This window comes from Mobula hypostoma, chromosome 1, assembly GCF_963921235.1.
Source record: "Mobula hypostoma chromosome 1, sMobHyp1.1, whole genome shotgun sequence".
Classification (NCBI taxonomy): Eukaryota; Metazoa; Chordata; class Chondrichthyes; order Myliobatiformes; family Myliobatidae; genus Mobula; species Mobula hypostoma.
In genome coordinates, this window is record NC_086097.1 from 242,511,254 (window position 1) to 242,533,250 (window position 21,997).

Consider the following 21,997-nt stretch of genomic DNA (forward strand, 5'->3'; position numbering starts at 1 on the left):
GCTACGGGGGTCAGGGGGTATGGAGGGAAGGCTGGGTTCTGAGTTGGATGATCAGCCATGATCATAATAAATGGCGATGCAGGCTCGAAGGGCCGAATGGCCTACTCCTGCACCTATTTTCTATGTTTCTATGTTTCTATGTTTCTTGGTAACATTAACACTTTAATCTGCATTCTGCTATTGTTTTATCTTGTGCTACGTACCTCATTGCACTGTGTAACAATCTGATCTGTATGAACTGTACACAAGACAATCTCTTCACTGTACCTTTGTACACGAGATAATAATAAACGAATTGTTTTGGCAATCCGACCCTGATGAAAAGTTATCAAGTCAAGTTTATTACTACGGGTACGAGTATGCTGAGGTACAACTACAAGGAAAAACATGCTTACAGAAGCATCACAGGCTGAGACAACATGTAAAATATAGATCTCAAGTAAGTTATGTAAAATTTGGAGAAGAAAAGGATGCAAAACTTTAGAGTGTAAAAAAAATCAGGGACAAGTTCATAGAAGTCCGTGCTGAGGGAGGGTTAAGGTTGTGCAGTCTGGCTCATGAACCTGATGGTTATAGGAAAGTCGCTGTTCCTAAACCTGGAGGTGTAGAATTTCAGTCTTCAGTACTTCCTTCCTGACTGCAGCAGCCAAGAAGAGGGCATGGTGGGGGTCCTTGATGATAAATGGCGCCTTATTGTGGCAGCGTCTTCTGTAGATGCTGCCAATAGCGGAGCGATTGTGCCTGTGATACACAGGGCTGCAGCCACTACTTTCTGCAGCCTCTTGCGTCCTTGAGCGTTGGAAATACAGTACTTAGCAATGATGCAACCAGTCAGGGCACTTCCAAATGTGCATCGGTAATCTTTGTAGAATCATTATAAGCTTGATTTCCAGTAGAGTGACAGACTCTACTGCCGGTCTGACTACTGAAACACCCTGGACCTCCAAGAGGACCATAACCTTGTTGTGGTTTGGAGGCTTGTGTGTCTCAATGACCCAAAGAGCTATGCTGACTGGAACCAGGACTCTATAATTTGCCTCTTGGTAGGGTCTCCCATGTCAAACAGGTCTAAAGGTCCACTGGTCCTCCAGGTTTGGGGGTACAGCTCAGGGCTATCAATCCTGACTGGTTAAAGAAAGCTGTTGTGGAAACAGCAATGAAGAATCCTACTACATCTATGTGTGGCAGGTACAGACAGAGATGGAGGACCTTCATTGCTGTCCCAAATGCACGTAGTGTATCTGGCAGTAAGTAAATGCCCTGAAGTCAGTGAGGTTGCAGATACGAACTTTATCCAGATGTGCTACTGATTTGACAGGAACATCTCACTGGTCAAATGTTCTTAATATTCAAAGTTTAAAAGTTTGAAATCATTTTTTTTATCAAAGTACGAATATGTCACCATATACTACCCTGAAATCCATTTTCTTAGAACCATTCACAGTAGATCAAAGACAATAGAATCAATGAAAACTACACACAAAGACTGACAAAAGACCATTATGCAAAAGGAGACAAACTGCAAATACAAAAAAGACAAGTAATAAATAATAATTAATATATACATTGATAAAACTGAGAACATGAGTTGTAGAGTCCTTCAGAATGAGTCCGTGGGTTGTGTTCAATGATGTTTTCAGTGTTGAGGTGAATAAAGTTTCCCACGCCGGTTCTGGAGCCTGATAGCTGAAGGGTAAAAACTGCCCCTGAACCTGGTGGTGTGGGACCTAATGTTCCTGTATCTCCCCCCACATGGCAGCAGTGAGAGGAGATGGTGGGGGTCCTTGATGATGGGTCCTTTCTTGTGGCAGTGCTCCTTGCAGTCATGCTCAGTGGTGGGGAGGGCCTGTTTCACATATTGATGCAATTAAGGAGAAGGCTCCCCAATGGCTATACTTCATTAGGAGTTTGAGCAGATTTGATATGTCACCAAAGACTTGAGCAAAATTCTACAGATTTACGGTGGAGTGCATTCTGTCTGGTTGCATCACCGTCTGGTATGGGGGCGCCAATGCACTGGATCAAAAGAAGCTGCGGAGGATTGTAAACTCAGGCATCTCCATCATAGGCACTAGCCTCCTCACCATAGAGGACATCTTGAAAAGGCAGTCCCTCAAGAAGGTGACCCTCACCGTCCAAGACATGTCTTCTTCTCATTATACAATTGGAGAGGAAGTCACACACTCAACAGTTTCCTCCCCCTTGAAAGCAGATTTCTGAATGTTCCATGAACCCACGAGCACTGTCTCATTTTGTTCTCTTTTATTTATTCTTTATAATTCGTCTTGTAACTGTAATAATTCTTTTCTATCTTGCACTGTACTGCTGTCACAAAACAACAATTTTCACAACAAAGTAGCACTCAAAATGCTGGAGGAGATCACCAGGTCAGGCAGCGCCTGTGGAAAGGAACAAAGAGTCGACATTTCAGGCTGAGACCCTTCATCAGGAAGTCATGGCCCAAAACGTTGACTCTTTATTCCTTTCCTCAGATACTGCCCGACCTGCTGAGTTCATCCAGCATTTTGTATGTATTGCTTCAGATTTCCAGCTGTAACTGTCTCAGGGACATGTTTCATTGAGATGTCTATTTTATATGTTTTTGTCATAAATTCATGATTATTTTATCACCTTAAAATATTTTATGTAAGGTTTATTTAATGCAGAGTTTAATGGGTCACATGACCAGAGTTGAATAGGTCACATGACCAGAGTTCAATGAAAGCATGACTGTGGCATTATGGGTCAGAACCAACATGGAAGCAGAGGAAGACACATGGCCCTAAATTAACCTTATTTTTCATGTGGTCCAAGAGGTGCACATGGTAATTGTTTTTCTTAATTTGTTTTATATAATGTTGTTGAGGTGTCTTTATATGAACAGTGTGGTACGTTTTAGTGATTTATTTGATTTCAGCACACTTCTGATGTGTTAACGTGTTTGGGCCTGTTTATTGGCGGACACTAGCTTGAGAGACTTTAACTGAGAGATATATGTTTCAAACTTTATGTCCTCTATTTTCTTGTAGTTTTCATGGTGTCTACTGGAGAAAGAGAGAGAGAGAAATAGAAATAAATCTTCAAGGACATCTGTATGTTGCGTGGGCATTATTTCATTGGACCGGTGCAGTTACACCAGCATCTGCAGAATCTTCTACATTTAAAATTGCACAACTTAGTTAGTAATAGTAAACCTGATACTGAGTGTGACAATTCTCTTTTCTTCACCAATATTCACGAAAGCTTTCCCAGACTCCATGGTTCAAGTTAATCAACTCAACACCAAATTCTTGTCTCAGCTGTTCGGAGCCTAATAATTGGCACCAGAAACCCATAAATACTTAGATGATGCATGTGAGCAAGTGACAGGTTATGGAAGATAGTTAGTCGATGAACATGGAGGCATATACAGTAACTCATAAATGCACAAGGCAAGGGAGTCTTATGTCGGCTGAAAGGATTTGTTGTAAATCTTCACTTGTCCGAAGGGGACCAATAGATCAGTGTTCTTGTTAAGTTCCCTGAGAATATCTAATCAGACAGTCTCAGGTGAGTCCTGATGAATGGTCTCAGCCCAAAATGTCGACTGTTTCTTCCTCTCCATAAATGCTGCCTGACATGCTGAGTTGCTCCTATGTTTTGTGCGTGTTAGTCTGAAGTGAGATCAGTATTTGGAAGAGGCTCCACTTGGGAATACAGGAACAGTAAACCTGCTACTTGAGGACATAAATGGAAGAACTGGTTTTCTGAACTTGAGATGGCTCTCAGTCACATTGCTCATGCGTAAAAGTCCCGTGAAAGCGTGTATTTGTTTACATGCCCTGGCACTTTATTTTAAATGAATAAGTGCTTTTTTCAAGAGGGCTTGAATGAATAGAAGAGGAATACTTCATGGATCTGGTGCTTATAAAGCCTGAAGCTCAATTGGCAATACCTTATTATCTTAAAACTTGTTTTCCTTCGATGAGGGCGGAATAGACAAGGCCACATTTATTGTGGATTGTTTTCTATGCCAAGAATTAGGAAACATTTCTGGAAACATGAGTATTTTTTCTTCTACAAGAGCCTTGTTGTTATCTTTTAGAAAATAGGCAAGGTCTACAGAAAGGCATTGAGTTTTATTTGTATCTGCAATGTACTGGGACTATTTTAGCTCATTTTTCTCTCCTGAAGATGATGTGTTATGTGGTTGAGTGGCTGTAAAAAAAAAACCTTGAAGGCAAACCACACTTGGCCATACTTTACAGATGAGGGTGAACACCAAGCACTGGACACCGATCTGATTCTGTCCATTCTTCAAGGGTGATGGCCTAAATATTGGTTTGAGGTTTGCCATTCAACCCAGAGTCAAATAAAACATCCAAAGGTCAGCCTCTTCAATCTTCAGCTCACTTTATTTTCTGTGAGGAACTTCGTTTGTGAAGTGGTAAGGACGGGTTACACTTGAATCCTAGGGGGACCGATATCCTGGCAGGGAGATTAGCGGGGGCTACTGAGGTGACTTTAAACTAGGATGGTTGGAGGGTGGGAATCAAATTAAAGAGGCTAGGCGTGAGGAGGTTAGTTCACAACAGAGGGATGGAAACCAGTGCAGAGAGACAGAGGGGTGTGAAGTGAGGGTAGAAGCAAAAAGTACAAAGGAGAAAAGTAAAAGTGGCAGGCCGACAAATCCAGGGCAAGCATTAAAAAGGGCCACTTTTCAACATAATTGTATAAGGGCTAAGAGAGTTGTAAAAGAGCGCCTGAAGGCTTTATGTGTCAATGCAAGGAGCATTCGTAATAAGGTGGATGAATTGAAAGTGCAGATTGTTATTAATGATTATGATATAGTTGGGATCACAGAGACATGGCTCCAGGGTGACCAGGTATGGGAGCTCAACGTTCAGGGATATTCAATATTCAGGAGGGATAGACATGAAGGAAGGGGAGGTGGGGTGGCGTTGCTGGTTAAAGAAGAGATTAACGCAATAGAAAGGAAGGACATAAGCCGGGAAGATGTGGAATCGATATGGGTAGAGCTGCGTAACACCAAGGGGCAGAAGACGCTGGTGGGAGTTGTGTACAGGCCACCTAACAGTAGTAGTGAGGTCGGAGATGGTATTAAACAGGAAATTAGAAATGTGTGCAATAAAGGAACAGCAGTTATAATGGGTGACTTCAATCTACATGTAGACTAGGTGAACCAAATTGGTAAAGGTGCTGAGGAAGAGGATTTCTTGGAATGTATGCGGGATGGTTTTTTGAACCAACATGTCGAGGAACCAACCAGAGAGCAGGCTATTCTGGACTGGGTTTTGAGCAATGAGGAAGGGTTAATTAGCGATCTTGTCGTGAGAGGCCCCTTGGGTAAGAGTGACCATAATATGATGGAATTCTTCATTAAGATGGAGAGTGACATAGTTAATTCAGAAACAAAGGTTCTGAACTTAAAGAAGGGTAACTTTGAAGGTATGAGACGTGAATTAGCTAAGATAGACTGGCAAATGACACTTAAAGGATTGACGGTGGATATGCAATGGCAAGCATTTAAAGGTTGCATGGATGAACTACAACAATTGTTCATCCCAGTTTGGCAAAAGAATAAATCAAGGAAGGTAGTGCACCCGTGGCTGACAAGAGAAATTAGGGATAGTATCAATTCCAAAGAAGAAGCATACAAATTAGCCAGAGAAAGTGGCTCACCTGAGGACTGGGAGAAATTCAGAGTTCAGCAGAGGAGGACAAAGGGCTTAATTAGGAAGGGGAAAAAAGATTATGAGAGAAAACTAGCAGGGAACATAAAAACGAACTGTAAAAGCTTTTATAGATATGTAAAAAGGAAAAGACTGGTAAAGACAAATGTAGGTCCCCTGCAGACAGAAACAGGTGAATTGATTATGGGGAGCAAGGACATGGCAGACCAATTGAATAATTACTTTGGTTCTGTCTTCACTAAGGAGGACATAAATAATCTTCCAGAAATAGTAAGGGACAGAGGGTCCAGTGAGATGGAGGAACTGAGCGAAATACATGTTAGTAGGGAGTGGTGTTAGGTAAATTGAAGGGATTGAAGGCAGATAAATCCCCAGGGCCAGATGGTCTGCATCCTAGAGTGCTTAAGGAAGTAGCCCAAGAAATAGTGGATGCATTAGTGATAACTTTTCAAAACTCGTTAGATTCTGGACTGGTTCCTGAGGATTGGAGGGTGGCTAATGTAACCCCACTTTTTAAAAAAGGAGGGAGAGAGAAACCGGGGAATTATAGACCGGTTAGCCTAACGTCGGTGGTGGGGAAACTGCTGGAGTCAGTTATCAGGGATGTGATAACAGCACATTTGGAAAGTGGTGAAATGATCAGACAAAGTCAGCATGGATTTGTGAAAGGAAAATCATGTCTGACAAATCTCATAGAATTTTTTGAGGATGTAACTAGTAGAGTGGATAGGGGAGAACCAGTGGATGTGGTATATTTGGATTTTCAAAAGGCTTTTGACAAGGTCCCACACAGGAGATTAGTGTGCAAACTTAAAGCACACGGTATTGGAGGTAAGGTATTGGTGTGGGTGGAGAATTGGTTAGCAGACAGGAAGCAAAGAGTGGGAATAAACGGGACCTTTTCAGAATGGCAGGTGGTGACTAGTGGGGTACTGCAAGGCTCAGTGCTGGGACCCCAGTTGTTTACAATATATATTAATGACTTGGATGAGGGAATTAAATGCAGCATCTCCAAGTTTGCGGATGACACGAAGCTGGGTGGCAGTGTTAGCAGTGAGGAGGATGCTAAGAGGGTGCAGGGTGACTTGCATAGGTTGGGTGAGTGGGCAAATTCATGGCAGATGCAATTTAATGTGGATAAATGTGAAGTTATCCACTTTGGTGGCAAAAATAGGAAAACAGATTATTATCTGAATGGTGGCCGATTAGGAAAAGGGGAGGTGCAACGAGACCTGGGTGTCATTATACACCAGTCATTGAAAGTGGGCATGCAGGTACAGCAGGCGGTGAAAAAAGCGAATGGTATGCTGGCATTTATAGCGAGAGGATTCGAGTACAGGAGCAGGGAGGTACTACTGCAGTTGTACAAGGCCTTGGTGAGACCACACCTGGAGTATGTGTGTTGCCTGGAGTATTGTGTGCAGTTTTGGTCCCCTAATCTGAGGAAAGACATCCTTGCCATAGAGGGAGTACAAAGAAGGTTCACCAGATTGATTCCTGGGATGGCAGGTCTTTCATATGAAGAAAGACTGGATGAACTGGGCTTGTACTCGTTGGAATTTAGAAGATTGAGGGGGGATCTGATTGAAACGTATAAGATCCTAAAGGGATTGGACAGGCTAGATGCAGGAAGATTGTTCCCGATGTTGGGGAAGTCCAGAACGAGGGGCCACAGTTTGAGGATAGAGGGGAAGCCTTTTAGGACCGAGATTAGGAAAAACTTCTTCACACAGAGAGTGGTGAATCTGTGGAATTCTCTGCCACAGGAAACTGTTGAGGCCAGTTCATTGGCTATATTTAAGAGGGAGTTAGATATGGCCCTTGTGGCTACGGGGGTCAGGGGGTATGGAGGGAAGGCTGGGGCGGGGTTCTGAGTTGGATGATCAGCCATGATCATAATAAATGGCGGTGCAGGCTCGAAGGGCCGAATGGCCTACTCCTGCACCTATTTTCTATGTTTCTATGAGAACATCACAAAACTTAAAATACACAACACATATAGTTAAACACAATATAAAATATTCACAATAGATATTAAATACTAAGATTTTATGCATGCAATTTAAGATACAAATACACATAATAAAACTGACTGCTTTTACTGTCAACGGTGTTATGCATACTAGATATTCAAAATTGGGTGTTGAGAAGGCAAATGGAGGAAGGCACAAAACTGGATAAGGCTCCTGGTGCTGATGAGCAGAGACCTGTAACGGCATCCAGATGGCATGAGGATGTAGCATGTGTGAAGTGTGTGTGTAATGTCCTCTACTATTTGTTGAGTCTTTATTGTCCATCTTTATGGATGCTGCTGAGTGATTCTTGTTCCTGGTCAAAGATTTTACCCAGAATATAATATAAACGGCAGTGTGGAGGTTCTGTGAGATCTTGGAGTCTGTGTTGATAGGACATTCAAAGCTGCTGTGCAGATTGACAGTGTTGTTAAGAAGGCGTGTGGTGTGTTATCATTCATCTACCATGGGATTGAGTTCAAGAGCCGTGAGGTAATGTTACACCTATATAAGACCTTGGTCAGACCCCACCTGGGGTACCGTGTTCAGCTGTGGTCACCTTACTACAGAAACTTCCACTTGTGTACAAGCAAGGATCTGGTCACTCCACTACTGGAAGGATGTGGATACTATGGAAAGAGGGCAGAGGAGATTTACGAGGATGTTGCATGGATTGGCGAGTGGTCCCAGCACAGATGCCTGTGGAAGACCACTAATTCCCGGCAGCCAACCGGAAAAGGCTCCTTTTATTCCCACTCTTTGCCAATCAGCCACTGCTTTACCCATGCAGTAAAACCATGGGCTCATCACTTGTTAAGCAGCCTTGTGTGTTGCACCTTGTCAAAAGCCTTCCGAAAATCCAAGTACACAACATCAACTGATTCTATCCTGCTTGTTATTTCTTCAATGAATTTCAATGGATTTGCCAGGCAAGATTTTCCCTTGAGGAAACCATGCTGACCATGACCTATTTTATCATGTGCTTCCAAGTACCCTGAGACCACATCCTTAATAATGGACTTCAACATCTTCCCAATCGTTGAGGTCAGAATAACTGGCCTGTAATTTCTCTGCCTTTGTCCCTTCTTGAAGTGTAAAATGACATTTACCATTTTCCAGTTCTCTGGAACCATACCAGAATCCATTCATTCTTGAAAAATCATTCCTATTTCCTCCACAGTCTGTTCAGCCACCTCTTTCAGAACTCTTGGGTGTTGACTATCTTGTCTAGGTGACTTACGTACTTTCAGATCTTTCATTTTCCCTAGCAATTTCTTCCTAGTACTCTCTTCTGCCCCTTAACACACTCGAACTTGCAGTATCCTGCTACTATCTTCCACAGTGAAGACTGAAGCAAAATACGTATTCAGCTTGTCCACTATTTCCTTGTCCCCCATTACTACCTCTCTAGAGTCATCTTCTGGTGTTCTGGTATCTACTCTCGCCTTTCTTTTACTCTTCATGTATCTGAAGAAACTTCTGGTATTCTCTTTAATATTATTGACTAGCTGACCTTAATATCTTTTCCTTCTTTATGACTTTTTTGTTGCCTTCTGTTGGTTTTTAGAAGCTTCCCAGTTCTGTAACTTCCCACTAATTTTTGCTCTATTATATGCCCTCTCTTTTGCTTTTGTGTTGGCTTTGAATTCTCTTGTCAGCCACAGTTGCATCATCCTGTCTTTAGAATGCACCTTCTTCTTTGGGATGTACCTATCCTGTGCCTTCCGAATTGCTCCCAGAACCTCCAGCCACTGATGCTCTATGATATCCCTGCGAATGTTCCCTTCCAAACAAATTTGGCCAGCTCCTCTCTCATGCCTCTGTAATTCCCTTTACTTAGGAAAGACATTATCCTACAAGAGTAAGAAATCCTCCACGACGATTAAATCTTTAGGTCTAAATGGGATCACTTAAAATATACTATGCTGTGGATTTCTATATGATAGTTGTATTATATTGTCTAGTGTGTGTGGTGTGTGTGTGTGTGGTGTGTGTGTGTGTGTGTTGTGATGTTTTCTGTATTAATTTGCTGGTTCCAGCTCAGCAGGGAGGAGTGTCGTTTATTTAATAATGTTGATACTTTATTGATCCCACATGAGGAATTCTTTCATTTCAGCAGCAACAATTAAAAACATAACTAAGCAGTGTGCAGACATAACTAATAATAAAGTACAGAATGACAATGTACACAATATAAATGCACCAACGTGTAATAATAATGTACAATAATAAAGCAGAGACTATTGTACTATAGAACATAGAATAGTACAGCACATTACAGCCCCTTCGGCCCACAATGTTGTGCCGACCCTCAAACCCTGCCTCCCATATAACCTCCCACCTTAAATTACTTCATATACCTGTCTAGTAGTCTCTTAAACTTCACTAGTGTATCTGCCTCCACCACTGACTCAGGCAGTGCATTCCACGCACCAACCACTCTCTGAGCAACAAACCTTCCTCTAATATCCCCCTTGAACTTCCCACTCCTTACCTTAAAGCCATGTCCTCTTGTATTGAGCAGTGGTGCCCTGGGGAAGAGGCGCTGGATATCCACTCTATCTATTCCTCTTATTATCTTGTACACCTCTATCATGTCTCCTCTCATCCTCCTCCTTTCCAAAGAGTAAAGTCCTAGCTCTCTTAATCTCTGATCATAATGCATACTCTCTAAACCAGGCAACATGCTGGTAAATCTCTTCTGTACCCTTTCCAATGCTTCCACATCCTTCCTACAGTGAGGCGACCAGAACTGGACACAGTACTCCAAGTGTGGCCTAACCAGAGTTTTATAGAGCTGCATCATTACATCGCGACTCTTAAACTCTATCCCTCGACTTATGAAAGCTAACACCCCATAAGCTTTCTTAACTACCCTATCTACCTGTGAGGCAACTTTCAGGGATCTGTGGATATGTACCCCCAGATCCCTCTGCTCCTCCACACTACCAAGTATCCTGCCATTTACTTTGTACTCTGCCTTGGAGTTTGTCCTTCCAAAGTGTACCACCTCATACTTCTCTGGGTTGAACTCCATCTGCCACTTCTCAGCCCACTTCTGCATCCTATCAATGTCTCTCTGCAATCTTCGACAATCCTCTACACTATCTACAACACCACCAACCTTTGTGTCGTCTGCAAACCAGCCAACCCACCCTTCTACCCCCACATCCAGGTCGTTAATAAAAGTCATGAAAAGTAGAGGTCCCAGAACAGATCCTTGTGGGACACCACTAGTCACAATCCTCCAGTCTGAATGTACTCCCTCCACCACGACCCTCTGCCTTCTGCAGGGAAGCCAATTCTGAATCTAGCTGGCCAAACTTCCCTGAATCCCATGCCTTCTGACTTTCTGAATAAGCCTACCGTGTGGAACCTTGTCAAATGCCTTACTAAAATCCATATAGATCACATCCACTGCACTACCCTCATCTATATGCCTGGTCACCTCCTCAAAGAACTCTATTAGGCTTGTTAGACATGATCTGCCCTTCACAAAGCCATGCTGACTGTCCCTGATCAGACCATGATTCTCTAAATGCCTATAGATCCTATCTCTAAGAATCTTTTCCAATAGCTTTCCCACCACAGACGTAAGGCTCACTGGTCTAAAATTACCTGGACTATCCCTACTACCTTTTTTGAACAAGGGGACAACATTCGCCTCCCTCCAATCCTCCAGTACCATTCCCATGGACAACGAGGACATAAAGATCCTAGCCAGAGGCTCAGCAATCTCCTGCCTCGCCTCGTGGAGCAGTGCTCTGAAGTGCGTTCTCCTGTCACATATTTAATATTTCACTAATATTGTAAATATATTGTTTGATCAAGTATTCTTTGTTGTTTACATGTATGTAGAAGTACATGAATGGTACACGTCATTATGCTACCACATATTATACGTGCATGCCTCTCTGAAGTAAAGTGAAGTAGACACGCATCTGCCAGTTCCTATATTTTTCTTTTGATTGGTCTCTGGAGGTACAAAACATAATGGTCCACTCTCCTGTCCAATCAGATTCCTGCTTCAGCCCTTTACCCTTTCCACTAAGCACTTCCCAGTTCTTCAATTATAAGACCATAAGACCACAAGACATAAGAGCAGAATTAGGCCATCTGGCCCATCGAGTCTGCTCCGCCATTCAAACATAGCTGATCCTTTCTCTCTATCTCCTCCTCAACCCCAGTTCCCGGCCTTCTCCCTGTAACCTTTGATGCCGTGTCCAATCAAGAACCTATAAATCTCTGTCTTAAATGCACCCAACAACCTGGCCTCCACAGCTGCATGTGGAAACAAATTCCACAAATTCACCACCCTTTGGCTAAAGAAATTACTCAACATCTTTCTTTTGAAAGGGCGCCCCTCTATCCTGAGGCTGTGCCCTCTTGTCCTCGATTCTCCCACCATGGGAAACATCCTTTCCACATCTACTCTGTCTAGGCCTTTCAACATTCAAAAGGTTTCAATGAGATCCCTCTCATCCTTCTGAATTCCAGCGAGTACAGACCCAGAGTTATCAAACATTCCTCATATGATAACCCTTTCATTCCCAGAATCATCCTTATGAACTGCCTCCGGACCATCTCTAATGCCAGCACATCTTTTCGACAAGGAGCCCGAAACTGTTCACAATACTCAAGGTGAGGCCTCTCCAGTACCTTATAAAGCCTCAGCATCACATCCTTACTCTTGTATTCTAGACCTCTTGAAATTAATGCTAACATGGCATTTGCCTTCCTCACCATCGACTCAACCTGCAAGTTAACCTACAGGGTGTTCTGCACCAGGACTCCCAAGTCCCTTTGATTCTCAGATTCCTGGATTTTCTCCCTATCTAGAAAATAGTCCACACATTTATTTCTACTTCCAAAGTGCATGACCATAGAACATAGAATAGTAATGCACAGTACAGCCCCTTCGGTCCACAATGTTGTGCCGACCCTCAAACCCTGCCTCCCATATAACCTCCCACCTTAAATTACTTCATATACCTGTCTAGTAGTCTCTTAAACTTCACTAGTGTATCTGCCTCCACCACTGACTCAGGCAGTGCATTCCATGCACCAACCACTCTCTGAGTAAAAAACTTCCTCTAATATCCCCCTTGAACTTCCCACCCCTTACCTTAAAGCCATGTCCTCTTGTATTGAGCAGTGGTGCCCTGGGGAAGAGGCGCTGGCTATCCACTCTATCTATTCTTCTTATTATCTTGTACACCTCTATCATGTCTCCTCTCATCCTCCTTCTCTCCAGAGAGTAAAGCCCTAGCTCCCTTAATCTTTGATCATAATGCATACTTTGAGGCCAGTTCATTGGCTATGTTTAAGAGGGAGTTAGATATGGCCCTTGTGGCTACAGGGGTCAGGGGGTATGGAGGGAAGGCTGGGGCGGGGTTCTGAGTTGGATGATCAGCCATGATCATAATAAATGGCGGTGCAGGCTCGAAGGGCCGAATGGCCTACTCCTGCACCTATTTTCTATGTTTCTATGTTTCTATGTTTCTAAACCAGGCAGCATCCTGGTAAATCTCCTCTGTACCCTTTCCAATGCTTCCACATCCTTCCTATAGTGAGGCGACCAGAACTGGACACAGTACTCCAAGTGCGGCCTAACCAGAGTTGTATAGAGCTGCATCATTACATCGCGACTCTTAAACTCTATCCCTCGACTTATGAAAGCTAACACCCCATAAGCTTTCTTAACTACCCTATCTACCTGTGAGGCAACTTTCAGGGATCTGTGGACATGCACCCCCAGATCCCTCTGCTCCTCCACACCATGCATTTTCCAACATTGTATTTCATTTGCCACTTTCTTTCCCATTCTCCTAATCTGTCTAAGTCCTTCTGCATCCTAATTGTTTCCTCAACACTGCCTGCCCCTCTACCAGTCTTTATATCATCTGCAAACTTGGCAACAAAGCCATCTATTCCATCATCTAAATCATTGATATATAGCATAAAACAGTGTCCCAACACCAACCCCTGCGGAACACCATTAGTCATTGACAGCCAATGAGAAAAGGATCCTTTTATCCTACTCGCTGCCTCCTACCAATTACTCACCCCTCCTCCATCCACCTACTTCCCTCTTACCTGGTCTCACCTATCACCTGCCTATTTGTATGCCTTCCCCACCTCAGTTTCTTATTCTGGCTTCTGTCCACTATCCAGTCTTGATGAAGGGTCTTGGCTCGAAACATCAACTGTTCATTCCTCTCCATGGATGCTGCCTGACCTGTTGAGTTTTTCCAGAATTCTGTATGTTACTCTGGATTTCCTGCATCTGCAGAATCTCCTGCATTTAGAGTATTGCTGGAAGATGTGTTGATAGTGATCCAAGGGAGACAAACAAGGCTGGGGTTTCAGCTGGTGAAAATTGATGCCTTTTTGTGGAAGTGACTACTTTTTGGAGCAATATCGGGACATATTTTATACTTTATTGTCGCCAGACAATTGATACTAGAATATACAATCATCACAGCGATATTTGATTCTGCGCTTCCTGCTCCCTGGATTATAAATCGATAGTAAATGTTAAAAATTTAAATTATAAATCATAAATATAAAATAGAGAAATGGAAAGTAAGATAGTGCAAAAAAATCCAAGAGGCAAGTCTGGATATTTGGAGGGTACAGCCCAGATCTGAGTCAGGATCCGTTCAGCAGTCTTATCACAGCTGGAAAGAAGCTGTTCCCAAATCTGCCCGTACGAGTCTTCAAGCTCTTGAGCCTTCTCCTGGAGGCTGGGTGGGTCGTGTCCTTGATTATCCTGACAGCACTGCTCCGACAGCGTGCAGTGTAAAGTGAGTCCAAGGACGGAAGATTGGTTTGTGTGATGTGTTGTGCTGTGTTCACAATCTTCTGCAGCTTCTTCTGGTCTTGGACAGGACAACTTCCATACGAGGTTGTGATGCACCCCAGAAGAATGCTTTCTATGGTGCATCTATAAAAATTAGTGAGGGTTTTAGGGGACAGGCCAAATTTCTTTAGCTTTCTCAGGAAGAAAAGGCACTGGTGGGCTTTCTTGGCAGTGGACTCTGCTTGGTTGGACCAAGTCATTTGTGATATTGATCCCGAGGAACTTAAAGCTTTTGATTTGTTCCACTTGTGCACCAATGGGGTCATGTGGTCTGCTACTCCTCCTGAAGCCAACAACCAATTCCTTTGTCTTGTTGACGTTGAGGGATAGGTTATTGTTTTCACATCATGCCACCAGGTTCTTAATTTCCTCTCTGTACTCAAACTCATCATTTCCTGAGATACTGCCTACAATTGTTGTGTCATCAGCAAACTTATATATTCAGTTTGTTGGAAACTTGGCTACGCAATCATAGGTGTACAGTGAGTCCAGCAGGGGGCTGAGTACACAGCCTTGTGGGGCACTGGTGGTCAGAGTGATTGTAGAGGAGAGCTTGTCCCCTATTTTTACAGCCTGGGTCCTGTCTGTGAGGAAGTTGAAGATCCAGCTGCAGATCTGAGTGCTAGGGCCCAGGTTCCGGAACTTAGGAATCAGTTTATTTGGAATGATTGTATTAAAGGCAGAGCTGTAGTCAATGAAAAGGAGCCTTACGTATGAGTCTTTATTCTCCAGGTGTTCTAAGGAGGAATATGGGGCCAGAGAGATGGCATCTGCTGTTGACCTGTTGCTCCGGTAGGCAAATTGCGAAGCATCGAGGTTGACCAGTAGGCTGTGGTTGATGTGTGCCATAACCAATCGCTCGAAGCATTTCATAGCAATTGATGTCAGAGCCACTGGTCGATAGTCATTCAAGCATGCCACCTCACTCTTCTTCGACACAGGGATTATCGTTGCCTTCTTAAAACACGAAGGGATCTTAGACTGAAGCAAGGAGCAGTTGAAGATGTCAGCAAACACTCCAGCTAGCTCGCTTGCACATAAATCTCCACATAGTATGGAGAGTCCAGTGCACAGGATTGAAAGAGGTTGTAGAAGGTTTTTACAATTAGTTTCATCACGTACTTTGAGATATCAAACGTACAGTGAAATGTGCTGTTCGCATCAACGACCAACACAGTTCAAGGCTGAGCTAGAGGCAATCTGCAATTGTCACCACGTTTCAGGCGCCAGCATAGTATGTCCACAATTTGTTAACCCTAACCCGTACATCTTAGATACGTGGGAGGAAACCTACATGGCTTTGGAGAGAGTGCAAAAATTCCTTCAAGACAGCGGTGGGAATTGAACCTGGGTCACTGGTGCTCTAATCGCGCTGAGTGATGGACTCACCCATTTCCATCACTGGCACAGCCACTCTTGCTGCTGAGACGTTGCCCCAAGAAGGCAGCATCCATCATTAAAGACCCTCACCTGCTTAGACATGCTCTCTTCTTGTTACTACCATCAGGAAGGAGAGACTGAAGCCTGAAGGTGCACACTCAACATTTTAGGAACAGCTTTTTCCCCTCATTCATAGAATTTCTGAATGATCTATGAGTCCATGAATACTACCTAATTAATGTTTAACTATCTGTTGGGTGGCGGGATGGAGATATGTAGAGGTCCTTCCCTCTGCTAGCCTGCAGGTCACCCTTGGGCAAGGTGTAGCACCCCCCCCCTCCGATCAGGGTCACGTGAAGCCATGGGAGCAGGTGGTGGATGGTCGTACGAGCAGCCGGTGCGTATCACAAGTTCTGGTTATGTGACCACTGACACCAGGAAAACAATCTCTGAAGGGTATTGATAATGACTGACTTCACCCATCTTGTAAAGACACTGCCCAGAAGAAGGTAATGGCAAACCACTTCAGTAGAAAAATTTGCCAAGAACAATTATAGTCATGATAGACCATGATCTCCCATGTCATACAACATGGCACATAACAAATGGATGAACTATCTGTTCATTTTTGTAACTTGGTAATTTTTATGTTTTAATATTCTCAAAACAACAAATCTGCTGAGATATATATATCAGAGATAATAAAGCGGATTTTGATTTTTAGAAATGTGGGATTTATGTTAGCAGGATGAAAGGGAATGTTTTCACTCCTGTCTCTGCTCACCTACTGCCAAAACCATTATCTACATTTGACTTAGAACTCACGAGTAAACTTGAGGCCGTCCAAAACTCCGCTAATTTATAATCCAAGGATACTACCATAAAGAGTAAACGGTATATTTATAAGGTGCATTTGTCATGGTAAAGTAATCCCAACCTTGCTGTTCCACACCAGCTCATGGATAAGCAGCAACTCATTTTAAAATTCTCTTCCTTATTTTCAAACTGTTCACCTCTTTAATGTCATCTAGTCCAGAGGTTCCCAACTTTTTTTTAATGCCATGGACCAATATCCTCCAGCAAAGGGTCCATCGACCCCAGGTTGGGAACTCTTGCTCTAGCCCTATGATGCTCACAGATAACCACATTTCTCCAGATAAGCCTCTTGCTCATTGCTTTAATAACTGGAAAGGATCCTAACCAAGCCAGCAGTGGAAATACAAAACTGCAGCATACACAACTTTCTAGAACATAAGAAAGGCCTTCCTTCCCATATGTGAATAATTGGTTCCTGGGAAGGTTACAAGAAAAAAAACCGGAATTAATAGCTGTCAACATCTTCGGGGAAAAAGAAGCAGAGGGTAAAAATAGGATAGTTCCTCTTAGATGCAAGAGGTTCACAAATGCTGGAAATTTTGAGCAACAAAGACACAAAATGCTGGAGGAACTCAGCAAGTGAGGAATTATCTATGAAGGGGAATAATCAGTCGAAGTTTCAGGCCAAGACCCTTCATCAGGACTGGAAAGGAAAGGGGTAGAAGCAGAAGACAAAGGTGGAGCTGGGGGGGAGCAGTACAACCTCAATTCCTCCTGTGCTTTTGGTAAGTAATAAAACGTTTTCATACTAGAAAATTAATTCATCTTCGATGCTTGAGGAATATCTAAGAGATTTGAAAATATCAACTTTTTTTTAGATTTCAAAGGCTTTGCATATGATAGTTTTAAAAAAGCAGGATCAATGGGATTCACTGAAAGAGAAACATACAATGTGGGTGGTCTGCAATGTATAGTAACACCTAAGATAAAATGCACTAACTCAATATGAGCAAAACAAAAGGGCTGGTCATTCCAGCGCTAACATAACATGCCATCAGGTACATTTATACAGAAAGGAGCTGGAAAAAGGCTAGCAACATCCCAAAGGATCCTACTCACCCTGTTTGTCTCTTTCCTATCAGGGAGGAGGCTATGTAGTATCCAAGACCACCAGACTCAAAAATGATTACTTTCCACAAGCAGTAAGGCTGATGAGCACGTTCACCTACCAACCCAGCCCTCCACACTCCCCACCACCACTGCTTTATCATTTCCTGACAGTCACTTTATGTACAGACTCTCTTCTGCCTATTGTCACCTATGGATGTACAATTAACGTATATAAGTTATCATATATATTAATTTTTTTTATTATTGTGCCCTTCATCTTATTGTGTTTTTTTTGTGCTACATTGGATCTGGAGCAATAATTACTTTGTTCTCCTTTACACTAATGTACTGGAAATAACATCAAACAATCTTGAATTCAGTCAAATTCGCAACTTACTAGCCCTAACCCAGTGGTCCCCAACCTCCGGGCTGCGGACCAATACGGGGCCGCGAAGAATGCAGCGGCGCAGCGGTAGCCGGGACGCACCCAGCACATCTTTGAGAAAAAAGCCGAAATAAACAAGCTAATTAATTAGGTGCTGCCCGGCACGTAAATGTCGGCCCAGATCAGAAGCGACGCAATCGGCGGTATGGGAGGAAACCGGAGCACCCAGAAAATACCCACACGGCCACAGGGAGATCATACGAACTCCTTACAGACAGCAGTAGGAAATGAACCCTGATTGCTAACGCTATAAAGAGTCACCTCTTGCATGCAAGCAGTGGTCTAGTTAGGAGGTTAATTGGATTCTGGACATTGTGCCAACGTAGGTGGGTGGCAGGAATGAAAGTTTGGAGATCTGAGAGGAAACATGGATTATCATAAATCAGCATTCAACGATTGGCATATTTCATTGTGGGCACTGTGGGCTGTTTATTCATTTCCATAGATGCTGCCAGACTTGCTGAATTCCTCTGGCATTTTGTGCCTGTTACTGTGGACATGCTGTACTGATGCTAGAATGTTACACTTGTGGGCTTCTCCCAGTATATCCTTGAGCGTGTTGTTTGTTAACCCAAATGAAGCATTTCCACACGTGATAAATAAACTTGAACCTGAATGTGGATGGACTGAATGAATTTCTTTAGCCAGAGGGTGGTGAATTTGTGGAATTCATTGCCACAGATGACTGAGGAGTCATTGGGTATATTTACATAAAGCGGAAGGTGATAGGTTCTTGACTACTAAGGTCGTCAAATGTTATAGGGAGAAGGCAGGAGAATGGGGTTGAGAGAGATAATATTATCAGCCATGATGGAATGCTGGAGCAGACTTGATGAGCTGAGTGGTCTAATTCTGCTGCTACGTCTTATGTCTACCACTGGTCACCAACCTCCAGAAAGAATACACTCCATGTACAACCACCCTCTGCCTTCTGTGGGTGAGCCAATTCTGAATCCAAAGTTTTGATTGTATAGGGCGTTATAGTAGGGGCTGAGGACTCAGACTTACAGCAAATATCTGCAGATGGAAGGAAAGAGAAACAAAGCATGAAAGATTCTGCAGATGCTGGCAATCCAAAGCAACACACTCAAAATGCTGGAGGAACTCAACAGGTCAGACAGCATATATGGAGATGAATAAACAGTTGACATTGCTGGGAAATTGGCCCAACTATAGAAATTCATCTATTAAAATGAATAAACAGTTGATGTTTCTTGGAAGTTGTACCAACTATGGAAATTCATCCATGGAAATGAATAAACAATTGACGTTTCTTGGAATTTGTACCAACTTACATTGAACATCAGGCATTCCAAGAGAATTCTGTTTAGTTGTGGTTTCTACAATTTAGGGTGAACGTGACATGGTTGAAGAGATTAATTAGAACATCTCTGGAACTGAGAGATTTGAAGCTAAGGGCTTGTTTCCCCCTTGAAACAGTTAAATGCTTAAAATCATGGAATGCAAAATGTTGCAAATTTGAAAATAGAAGACCCTGGTAATATTTGGGTCCAGATCTACGATGAAAATGAAATGTTTCAGATCAATGGCATTTCATCATAACTGGAAAAAAGTCAAAAGCTTTAACGCTGCTGGGAAGTGGATTGATAAACTGGAATTGGTTCATTATTGTCACCTGTACCAAAGTATTGTCTTGCACTGTTCACACAGACCAAATGAATGGTAAGGTATTTAAGGGGAACTTCTTCACTGAGGTTGATTGCTCCAGGCTCCGGATCTATGGACTCATCTTGGTTCTGAAGGCTGTGCTTGATTTTATTATTTGTACAATTTGTTTTGTTTTCTTCCTCTGTGTATTCGATGTCTTTTTTTTAAAGTGGGTTCTTTTGGATTTCTTGTTTTGTGGCTGCTTGTTGAGATGAATCTCAAGGTTGTATAATGTATACACACACTGATAGTAAATGTACTTTGAACTTTGAACTCAGAGTGGTGAGAGTGTGGAATGAGCTGTCAGCAGTAGTGGTGGATAGGGGTTTGATTTCAACATGTAAGAGAGGTTTGGATAAGTACATGGATGGGAGAGGTATAGAAACATAGAAACATAGAAAATAGGTGCAGGAGTAGGCCATTCGGCCCTTCGAGCCTGCACTGCCATTTATTATGATCATGGCTGATCATCCAACTCAGAACCCCGCCCCAGCCTTCCCCCCATACCCCCTGACCCCCGTAGCCACAAGGGCCATATCTGACTCCCTCTTAAATATAGCCAATGAACTGGCCTCAACAGTTTCCTGTGGCAGAGAATTCCACAGATTCACCACTCTCTGTGTGAAGAAGTTTTTCCTAATCTTGGTCCTAAAAGGCTTCCCCTCTATCCTCAAACTGTGACCCCTCGTTCTGGACTTCTCCAACATCGGGAACAATCTTCCTGCATCCAGCCTGTCCAATCCCTTTAGGATCTTATACGTTTCAATCAGATCCCCCCTCAATCTTCTAAATTCCAACGAGTACAAGCCCAGTTCATCCAGTCTTTCTTCATATGAAAGTCCTGCCATCCCAGGAATCAATCTGGTGAACCTTCTTTGTACTCCCTCTATGGCAAAGATGTCTTTCCTCAGATTAGGGGACCAAAACTGCACACAATACTCCAGGTGTGGTCAAACTTGGAGATGCTGCATTTAATTCCCTCATCCAAGTCATTAATATATATTGTAAACAACTGGGGTCCCAGCACTGAGCCTTGCGGTACCCCACTAGTCACCGCCTGCCATTCTGAAAAGGTCCCATTTATTCCCACTCTTTGCTTCCTGTCTGCTAACCAATTCTCCACTCACACCAATACCTTACCCCCAATACCATGTGCTTTAAGTTTGCACACTAATCTCCTGTGTGGGACCTTGTCAAAAGCCTTTTGAAAATCCAAATATACCACATCCACTGGTTCTCCCCTATCCACTCTACTAGTTACATCCTCAAAAAATTCTATGAGATTCGTCAGACATGATTTTCCTTTCACAAATCCATGCTGACTTTGTCCGATCATTTCACCGCTTTCCAAATGTGCTGTTATCACATCCTTGATAACTGACTCCAGCAGTTTCCCCACCACCGACGTTAGGCTAACCGGACTATAATTCCCCGGTTTCTCTCTCTCTCCTTTTTTAAAAAGTGGGGTTACATTAGCCACCCTCCAATCCTCAGGAACTAGTCCAGAATCTAACGAGTTTTGAAAAATTATCACTAATGCATCCACTATTTCTTGGGCTACTTCCTTAAGCACTCTAGGATGCAGACCATCTGGCCCTGGGGATTTATCTGCCTTCAATCCCTTCAATTTACCTAACACCACTGCCCTACTAACATGTATTTCACTCAGTTCCTCCATCTCACTGGACCCTCTGTCCCTTACTATTTCTGGAAGATTATTTATGTCCTCCTTAGTGAAGACAGAACCAAAGTAATTATTCAATTGGTCTGCCATGTCCTTGCTCCCCATAATCAATTCACCTGTTTCTGTCTGCAGGGCACCTACATTTGTCTTTACCAGTCTTTTCCTTTTTACATATCTATAAAAGCTTTTACAGTCCGTTTTTATGTTCCCTGCCAGTTTTCTCTCATAATTTTTTTTCCCCTTCCTAATTAAGCCCTTTGTCGTCCTCTGCTGAACTCTGAATTTCTCCCAGTCCTCAGGTGAGCCACTTTCTCTGGCTAATTTGTA

The 21,997-nt window shown here is 43.0% G+C and overlaps 1 long non-coding RNA gene across 2 annotated transcripts in view; it reads left to right on the forward strand.

The window, feature by feature from the left end:
- Positions 1-2,744: 2,744 nt before the first annotated feature.
- Positions 2,745-21,997, forward strand: part of LOC134355811 (uncharacterized) — a 70,400-nt gene continuing 51,147 nt past the window's right edge. Inside the window, exons 1-2 of one of the 2 annotated variants that reach the window (XR_010020207.1) lie at positions 2,745-2,825; positions 12,260-12,346. This is a non-coding gene — a long non-coding RNA (uncharacterized LOC134355811). The remainder of the gene's footprint in view (positions 2,826-12,259; positions 12,347-21,997) is intronic. The other variant, XR_010020206.1, reaches the window with a different exon arrangement.